The 9,893-nt window shown below is 41.2% G+C and overlaps 1 pseudogene; it reads left to right on the plus strand.

Annotated features, from left to right (window-relative positions):
* LOC103658071 overlaps positions 1-9,893 on the plus strand; it is a 38,973-nt pseudogene extending 29,080 nt beyond the window's left edge.

Genomic DNA, 9,893 nt, shown 5'->3' on the forward strand with positions numbered 1-9,893 from the left:
TCTCCTGCTTGTTGCTACATGTCAACTCTAGTTACAGCTTTCTGTTTTCTGACCTTATCAATTGCAGAGTTTACTCTACTTGGAGCCTACAGCCTCTACATTCCAATAGTACTCATGTCTTATATAGTATTGATTTTTATGGGCCGCTGTTAAAAAGAAAACTACAGACCCAAAATGGTGCCACTTGGGCCAGGTCGAGTCACCAAACTGGGGCTTAATACCTAACCTAATTGCAGTTTCAACCTCCCCTAGAATTTTAAGTCTTAATGAGTGAGTCGGGAATTGTCCCATAAATACCAATAAGGTAATCTGTCCCAAGGGCGTTCTCCATCTCCCCCCCCCCATACCTTTCCCAAAGGAAGATGGGGTAATCTGCATAATAAGACCCTTGCCCACCCCTGTGAGAGAAAGTGGGTGACCTGGCCCGAAACAAGCCTTTTCTTTTTCTAATAGGTTTCTTGCCCCACCCTCCTTCCTATTAAAACCTTCTACTTCGTTTTGTTTTGTTTATAAGGTTTTATTTATTCGTGAGGGAGAGAGAGAGAACAAGCAGGGGGAGCAGTGGGCAGAGGGAGAAGCAGGCTCCCAGCTGAGCAAATAGCCCGATGTGGGACTCGATCACAGGACCCTGGGATCATGACCTGAGCTTAAGGCAGACGCTTAACTGACTGAGTCACCAGGCACCCCTAAAACCTTCTATTTTGTACAACTCAGGAGCTGTCCTCTACTTGATAGATGGGATGCCGCCCCATTCATTAATCATTTGATAACGCCAATTAGATCTTCAAGATTAACTTGATTCAATTTTGTTTTTTAACACCGCCAATTGATTTTTTTAACTTTGATTTTTAATAGCAATGTTCAGATGCTTTTAAAAGTTGGAAAACAACCGGAGATCCCATTTGGATAAAGTCCTTATGTAATAATACCATTATTGTCACAAAATATAATTTCCCAGTCATTTCACACAGCTTTAAGATTATCTGCTGATTTGCAAGGAAGGGTCTCGTCTGATAAATAATTCTGTGGGACCCTGATGGCATACAGTCTTAACTTGTGATTACACTTACAGCCTAGCAGCTCCTTTGATGCTAAGTTTCCAGACAAAGTTTCCTGCAGCTAGATCTTTCATGGGTGGAACTTTTAATTGCAGAACTTCATGTGGCTGATGAGATCCTATTATGATGTCTGCTTAAAGGCTGTGGTTCAATTTTAAATAAAGCTTTGGTAGAATACTACCAATTTTGGTATTTGCTCCCTACAATTACTATACAAGCTAATGAAAAGTTTAAGAATACAATTTGGAGAACTATCAAATTGGTTCCAGACATCTGACGGAGAGGTACGCAAATGAGTAGAAGATTGAGCTATACATAAAAAACATATTTCTTTTTTAAGGCACAGAGACACAAGTGCTTATCAAAGTATACCAAAGTTTGATTATATTGAGATAAATGGATTATAATTTATTTGGACAAGTAGCTCAGAGACTCTCTAATGTTAAGAAAAATCAGCTTGGTCAGTTTGCCTTAGGACTAACACAGTTTTTGAGGTACTTAGGTGGGGAAAATGGAGAGGAGGGAACATCTTAAATATTAGACATGGGAAATCGCACTTTCTAATAGGTTGGGCTCTTAAAAATAGATGATATTTAAGCCAAACAAAAAAGTAAGATCGGGGCCATTTCATTTGCTACACTGGAAGACAGAATATTTAGACACTGGGGGAAAAAAAGACCTAAGAACGTCCTGAAAGTCATAGAAGTTCCATCTTTTGGGAACCAAGACTCAAGGTTCTATGATGACCCTGTCACTAACACAGCTTAGGCTCACCCAACCAGGATTTAGCAGAAGGCAGGAAAATCATAAACTTCCAAGTCAGTATCAGGTGAATAAAACCAGATCTCAAAAAAGATCTAGGAAAAGGTCAGTTATAATTATACCACTGATGAATGTAAATGCTGAATTTCACTGAATTTAAGAAATATCTTAAATTCCAAGGTGTTAAAATGTGAAGGAAAAAGAAAAATCAAACCCGTATCTTACAATTGATGACACACAGCAGGGGAGACGAGGACTGGACTGAGGTACACATTTCCTTAAATGGGAAAGAAGCCAAAGAGAAAGGTATGTAAAAACATAGTGATGATTATTTTAGGGTGGCAGAGATGTTGTTGGGACAAGACTCAGAACCGGGTATGTGCTCAGAACAAACTGTAGGCCAGGTTAATTAGGAGCTTTGAGTGGGAGGGCTATTATTATACTAGAGTCCATTACGAAGAGGATCTGTGTCAGTACGTAGGCCCTCTGAAGTCATTAGTTTGTACTGAAATAGTCACACCTACCGCTAAGCCCACAGAATTAGTCTTAGAGAGAGATCCACAGAGAAACTTTTATTTATTTATTTATTTATTTATTTATTTATTTATTTATTTGGGAGAGAGACAGAGATAGTGAGAGACAGCACAAACAGGGAGGAGAGGGAGAAGCAGGGTCCCCACTGGGCAGGGAGCCTAATGTGGGACTCGATCCCAGGACCCCGGGATCATTGACCTGAGCTGAAGGCAGACTGTTAACTGACTGAGCCACCCAGGCGCCCCACAGAGAAACTTTTCAACTGGTTTCTTATTCCCAAAAAACACCTCCAAAGAAGTGTGGAACCCACATGGTCATTAAACCAGTTGGTATGTTACAGGGTTGTTTTTTCATTGTTTTTGTTTTTTATTGTTACAAGTTTCACTGATGGACACTGGGGATTTAAATAAATTTTGGTTGCCATGGTAGGCCTGAGATTCTGTCAGCTGGAGACTGATAACTCTAGTCAAAAGGATTCTACCCTATCATGTTTATATTCATAATTACAGTGTAATATTTTCTCTGCTTATTTATTTACATTTTGAATGACTGGTTTGGACTACTGGTTTTAACATTCTAAATTTCCACTCTTGTCAACTGTCTGTATAACTGAGACCGTCTATATTTTGCTACTTTGCTATCAATAAAGAGGAGTTCTGCTTAATAATAGAGCCATGCAACCTGAAGCCTAGAAGATAGAATGCTCGTAATTGTCTAGCTGCCTGCATTGTCCAAACCTGGTTTGTTGGGCACATATGGTGGGTATGGAGGAACAGATGTTTGTGGCAGAAAGCCCAAGATGGCATCCCAACTCTCTTTGCTTTCCTTCACAACATAGAATCTCTGGTCTAATTTCTAGAGAGAAACAACTAACCTGAATAGAATGCTGACTGGGTAGTGTGAGACCTGGAAAGTTAGAGAAGTTTGGTCTCTATAGAGAAAGTACCAGGGCAAAACTGCAGGCTATTCAACAGAGTATAATATAATTGGAAACACTATTGTAGAAAATAACTCTGGCTACCATGGTGCAGAAAACAGACAAGAGTAGACAGGGAACCTACAGTTTAAAAACAGGTCCTCACAAAAACAAAACAATGACATTGATCAATCAGAAAGTATACCATGAGGCGTGCCCGGCTGGCTTGGTCAGTAGAGCATGGGACCCTTAATATCAGGGTCGTGGGTTCAAGCTCCATGTTGGGCAAGGAGCCTACTTAAAAAGAGAGAGGGGGGGGCACCTGGGTGGCTCAGTCAGTTAAGCGTCTGCCTGCAGCTCAGGTCATGATCCCAGGGTCCTGGGATCGAGCCCCACATCGGGCTCCAGCCCCACATCGGGCTCCCTGCTCAGCGGGGAGTCTGCTTCTCCCTCTCCTTCTGCCCCTCCCCCCCACTTGTGCGTGCTCTCTGTCTCTCAAATAAATAAATAAAATCTTAAAAAAGAAAGAGAGAGAGAAAAAACATAACACCATGAGATGATGTAATGCTAAGGAATTTCCCAAAGAAATTAGTATTATTGAATACCTACTATGTGCTAGACTCTATTGCTAAGGGTATTTTTCTTATCTCATTTAACCCTAACATTAATTGTAAAATAGGTATGGCTGCTCTCATTATTCAGATGAAAAATGTAGTTCCACGAAATTATGTAACTTTCCCAATGTCACTCAGTTTCTAGGTGGTAAAATTGGGATTCAAATCCAGAATTACTGATTTCAAAGCTATTGCTTTTTCCACACAACCAGATAGTCCTTGTACTCTAAAAGCTGCAAAATATTGCTGAAAGAAATTAAAAGATACCTAAATAAATGGAAAGATGTCCATGTTCATGGATCAGAAGATTTAATATTGTTAAAATAGCAATACTACCCAAATTGACTACAGATGTACAGATTCCCTATCAAAATCCCAGCTGGCTTTTTTTGCAGAAATTGTTAAGTTGATCCTAAAATTCATATAGAAATTCAAGGGACCAACAATAACCAAAACAATCTTGAAAAACAACAAAGCTTAAGGACTCCCACTTTCTAATTTCAAAACTTACCACAAACCTATAGTAATCAAGACAGTCTGGAGGTGGGGGCCTGGGTGGCTCAGCTGGTTGAATGTCCAACTATTGATTTTAGCTCAGGTCATGACCTTGGAGTTAGTAGATGGAGCCCAGTATTGGGCTCCACGTTGGGGACAGAGCCGACTTAAGATTCTCTCTTTCCATTTCTCTCCACCCCTCTCTGCCTCAAACAAACAAACAAAAAAGTCTGGTACTGGCAAGAGGACAGACACATATAAATCAATGGAATAGAACTGAAAATCCAGAAATAACCCTTATGTTCATGGTCAAATGATTTTCAAGAAGAGTGCCAAGACAATTCAAAGTTGGACCCTTACCTAACAGCATATACAAAAATGAACTCAAAATGGATCATAGAGGGGCATCTGGCTGGCTCAGTTAGAAGAGCATGTGAATCTTGATCTCAGGGTTGTGAGTGTTCAAGCCCCATGTTGAGTGTAGAGATTACTTTGAAGAAAAAAAAAAAGGATCATAGATCCAGATGTAAAAGCTAAAACTACAAAGCTCTTAGAAAAAAGTATAAGGCGGCGGGGGGGGGGGCACCTGGGTGGCTCAGTTGGTTAAGCATCTGCCTTCAGCTCAGGTCATGATCGCAGGGTCCTAGGATCTACCCCACATTAGGCTCCCTGCTCAGTGGGGAGCCTGCTTCTCCGTCTCCCTCTGGTACTCCCCCTACTTGTGTTCTCTCTCTCTCCCTCTCTTACTCTGTCAAATAAATAAATAAAATCTAAAAAAATAAAAACTAAAAAAATTTAGAAAAACCGTATAGGGGTAAATCTTTGTGACTTTGGGTTAGGCAGTGGTTTCCTAGATACCAAACCACTAGCACAAGGGATAAAACAAATACTTTCAACTTCATCAAAATTTAAAACTTTTGTGCTTTAAATAATACCATCAAGAAACTGAAAAAGACAATCCTAGAATAGGAAAAAATATGTGATAATTACATATCTGATAAAGGCCTTCTATCTAGAAATAAAAGAATAATTCTTACAACTCAATAATTAAAAAGACAAATCATCCAGTTTTTTTAAATTCAAAAATACGAATAAACATATCCCCGAATATCAATAATAATTAGGTAAATGCAAATCAAAAACGATAAAATATCAATTCACACCCACTAGCTAAGCTGGCTATAAACAAACAGAAAGTAACAAGTCCTGCTAAGGACACGGAAAATGGGCACTTTCCTACGTTGCTGATGGAATGTAAAATGGTACAGCTGCCTTGGAAAACAGTCTGACAATCCCCCAAAAGCCTAAATATAGAGTTACCATATGGCTCAGCCATTCCACTCTTATGTATAAATCCAAGAGAAAGGAAAACATATGTCCACACAAGAACTTGTACACACATGTCCGCAATGGCATCACTCATGATGGACAGAAAAGTGGAAATGACTCAAATATAGCAACTGATGAATGGTAAACAACATACAGTATATCCTTACAATAAAATATTTTTGGCTATGACAAGGAATGAAGTATTTGAATCTTGAAAACATTATGCTGAGTGAAAGAAGCAGCCCTCAAAGCCCCCCTATTGCATGGCTCTGCTTATATGAAATGTCTATAATAGGGTAATCTATAGAGACAGAAAGTAGATTCACGGTTGCCCGGGGATGGGAGGTTTGTGGAGAAATGCGGAGTAACTGTTGCATCTATGGGATTTCTTTTTAGGGTTATCAAAATGTTTTAAAACTGATGGTTGCACAATTTTGCAAGTGTATTAAAAACTACTGCATTGTATACTTTAAATAGGTGAGCTGTATGGTACTTATCTCAGTAAAGCTGTTAAAAAGAAAACCCTAAATCGTCTCTTTATTTACATTTTCAAGCAGATGTCCAAATACCGAGTTGACAACTAGTCATTCCATTTCCCCTTACCAACAGCATTCTCAGATACCTTCTCTTTTCTTTTTCCTTTTTTAAAATATTTTACTTATTTATTTGACAGAGAGAGAGAGGCAGCGAGAGAGGGAACACAAGAGGGGGAGTGAGAGAGGGAGAAGCAGGCTTCCCACTGAGCAGGGAGCCCGATGCGGGGCTTGATCCCAGAACGCTGAGATCATGACCTGAGCCAAAGACAGCCGCATAACGACCGAGCCACTCGGGCACCCCGTCTTTTCTTTTTTCAATTACAGCCAGTACTGGGGAATTGAATCATGAGGCTCTGGTTAGATTGGAGAGATTGCCTTGATGTTTTAGAAAGTCAGTAAATCTAACTCCCAATCCCTGTGTAGCTATTATCAGCCTAGCCCTATGGGTTTCAGTTTTCTCATTTGTGAATAAAAAAGATTGTGCAGATAATCTCTGAAAGTTCTTCCTGTGACACTGAAAGAGCTTGAACTCCATCAGTGAAGTGCTGGTTTTCTTTTTCTCCTCAGAACCAGTCCGGGGTGCCTGGGTGGCTCAGTCTGTTAAGCGGTAAGTGTCTGCCTTTGGCTCAGGTCACGAGCTCAGGGTCCTGGGAGAGAGCCTACCCGACCTAGCTAATCATGTTCCTTCTTCTATGCTCTGTGAGGCTCACTCTTGCCCCAAATCCCTCAGGAAGAGCATCCATTGCTTGTGAGGCACTGTACTTCCCTAGACATACATTGATTGTTGTCCCTTGAATAAAGGACATCAAACTGGTTACTAAATTATTGTAGTTTGTCATTTGACAGAGATAGTTAAGATAGATTTTAGTGCTCTACAAAGTATAATTTAAGACCTGAAATTTCTAAGTTAGGTCTTCACCATTGAAATATTTACTGGGGCGCCTGGGTGCCTCAGTTGGTTAAGCATGTGACTCTTGATTTAGGCTCAGGTCATGATTTCAGGGTTATCAGATCGAGTCCTGCATCGGGCTCACACTCAGCATGGAGTCTGCTTGTCCCTCTCCTTCTGCTCCTCTCTCTCCCTCTCCCCATGAATGCACACGCGTGCTCTCTCTCTCTCAAATAAATAAAAATCTTTAAAAAAAAGAAATATTTACTTACTGATTGTTCATTGTCTATATACCTCTGTTAAAATATAAGCCCTGCAAGAGCAGGAATCTCGGTTTTTTTGTGTTTTTTTTTTTAAAGATTTTATTTATTTATTCGACAGAGATAGAGACAGCCAGCAAGAGAGGGAGCACAAGCAAGGGGAGTGAGAGAGGAAGAAGCAGGCTCATAGCGGAGGAGCCTGATGTGGGGCTCGATCCCAGAACGCTGGGATCACGCCCTGAGCCTAAGGCAGACGCTTAACCGCTGTGCCACCCAGGCGCCCCAGGAATCTCGGTTTATTGATCGATCTCGAGCATCTAGAACAGTGCCTGACAAATGGGAGACATTTAAGTACTTGTTTCAAGAACAAATGAAATAGGGAAAAGTTTGTTTTTTAATCATTATTATTATCAGTGCTAACACTCAAGTGGCAAGTTTCAGTAGCAGGTTGTAACAGCACCGGCAAGTGAATACATGCCTATATTCGTCCCATTCTCTGGTATTATTTGTCAGGACACAATTGAAGCTTTAATCATTTATCACATGCTTACTTCAAATATGAAAGTTGCATTCCTTAGTTCTCATATGTAGCCAAAACTACTAGTTCCCAATCTAATTTCAGTTTCTCCTGCTTTTTTGAAGACAATCTGCTCAGCTCGAAGACCACATTTCTAATCTCTCTACGGACAGGTGTAGCCAAATGACTGATGAGATATCCATGGAAATCGCTGGAAGTTCTCTTAGGAAAGCTCTTTAAAATAAGAACAAATAGCTCGTGTGGTCTTTTGTGTTTCTTCTGCGGCTTCCTGCCTACAATGTGAACATTCTACCAGCCCTATCTTGTACAATGAGGTAAACTTCAGGCTGGAAACTCTGTGCAGTGGATGACAGAGCAGAAAGATATAAGGAATTGTTGCAGGATTTCTTTTCCTTCGGTGCCCACGGTTCTTGGTCACTGCTTCAGAGAATGAAGAGGTAGACCAGACAGAGTGGTGGGCAGCGAAGCAAGGTTTATTGAGTGATAACAAAGTGATAGGACAAAGTTCTCAAGGAGAGAGGGGATTGCCCCTAGAGTTTCTAAGTCTAGGGGTTCTTATGGGCTTGTCAGTGGGTTCTTTTAATCTGATTAACCCTCCATGTGGCTGTCATCCAATCAGGTCTTTGTCACCTATCTATCCACCATATGGGAAAGGGTGGAGGGCTCCTTCCAGGGTGGTGTAAAATCCTTTTCAGGGTGGTTTTCTCTTAGGGTGGGGGCCCCTTGTCCCTGCCTTTCTTCCAACTATCCTTCATCAGAATCAGAATCTCTGGTGATGTGGAGATGTAAAAGGAGATTTTGAAATGGAGCAAGCAAGCCTAGCTAAGAGTTTCTTTTAAATAGGGTCAGGAGGCCATAAGGGAGGAATTTTTGCACATGCTCATCAGAGAAACTATGAACTTCTTGCCAGCTGCCGGCCCTCTGCCTGGACTTAACTCCCTCCTCACCAGGACACCTGAATCGTTCCTTCACATTTCTCACTTCTAAAGGAACCATCACAATTTGGGGGCAAGTTTCGATCCCTCTTTTGCATACTACCCAACCAATCTCAGTTAACCTAGTTTTAATCCCTGTTTTTCGTACAGATCCTAAATGAGAATTGTATTCATGGCCTTTCGTCTTCCTAACTCTGCCGCTTCTTTGTTTTCCTCAGAACACAAGTCAGGTTTCTACCCGAACCTGTCTTCAAATAGCAATTCTAATCACCCAAATAAATCCCTGTTTGCTTACACAGTCAGTGAATTCTTGGTCAACCACACCAACACCCCCACCCCATGCTATTTTACATAAGAAAAAAAGAAAGCACTATCTTGTTTTAAACCAGTTATTTCAGGTTTCTTATCAGCTAAACACAATCTCAAACTGATAAACTACATATACTGACTGTCATCTTTGTAAAGCTTTGAAGATTTCAATAATACTATAAATGTTCTTTAAAAATAAGGAGAGGGGCACCTGGGTGGCTCAGTTGGTTAAGCGCCTGCCTTAGGCTCAGGTCCTGATCCCCCAGTCCTGGGATCAAGCCCCACGTCAGGCTCCCTGCTCAGCAGGGAGTCTGCTTCTCCTTCTCCCTCTGCCTCCCCCCTTGCTTCATTTCTTGCTCTCTAGATCTCTCAAATAAATACATAAAATCTTCTAATAAATAAATGAATAAATAAATAAATAAATAAATAAATAAATAAATAAAAATAAGGAGAAATCGACCACATCTCCGGCAGCACCAGTGTCTCTCTGTGTCACCTGCTTTGGACCTCATTCCTCACCTTGGGGTGAAATGGACTCCCAGCTGTTCCTGCTCCATCCGGGTCTCCTGCACCTGCGCCAGCTTCTGCACAGGCAAAGAGGGCAAATGCACTCCCTGGGAGTAGAGCTGCTGCTCCTGCTGTCCCGTGGGCTGTGCGATGTGTGCCCAGGGCTGCATCTGCCACGGAAGCATCAGGCAAGTGCAGCCACTGTGCCTGA

This window comes from Ursus maritimus, unplaced genomic scaffold (assembly GCF_017311325.1).
Source record: "Ursus maritimus isolate PB19 unplaced genomic scaffold, ASM1731132v1 scaffold_11, whole genome shotgun sequence".
Lineage (NCBI taxonomy): Eukaryota > Metazoa > Chordata > Mammalia > Carnivora > Ursidae > Ursus > Ursus maritimus.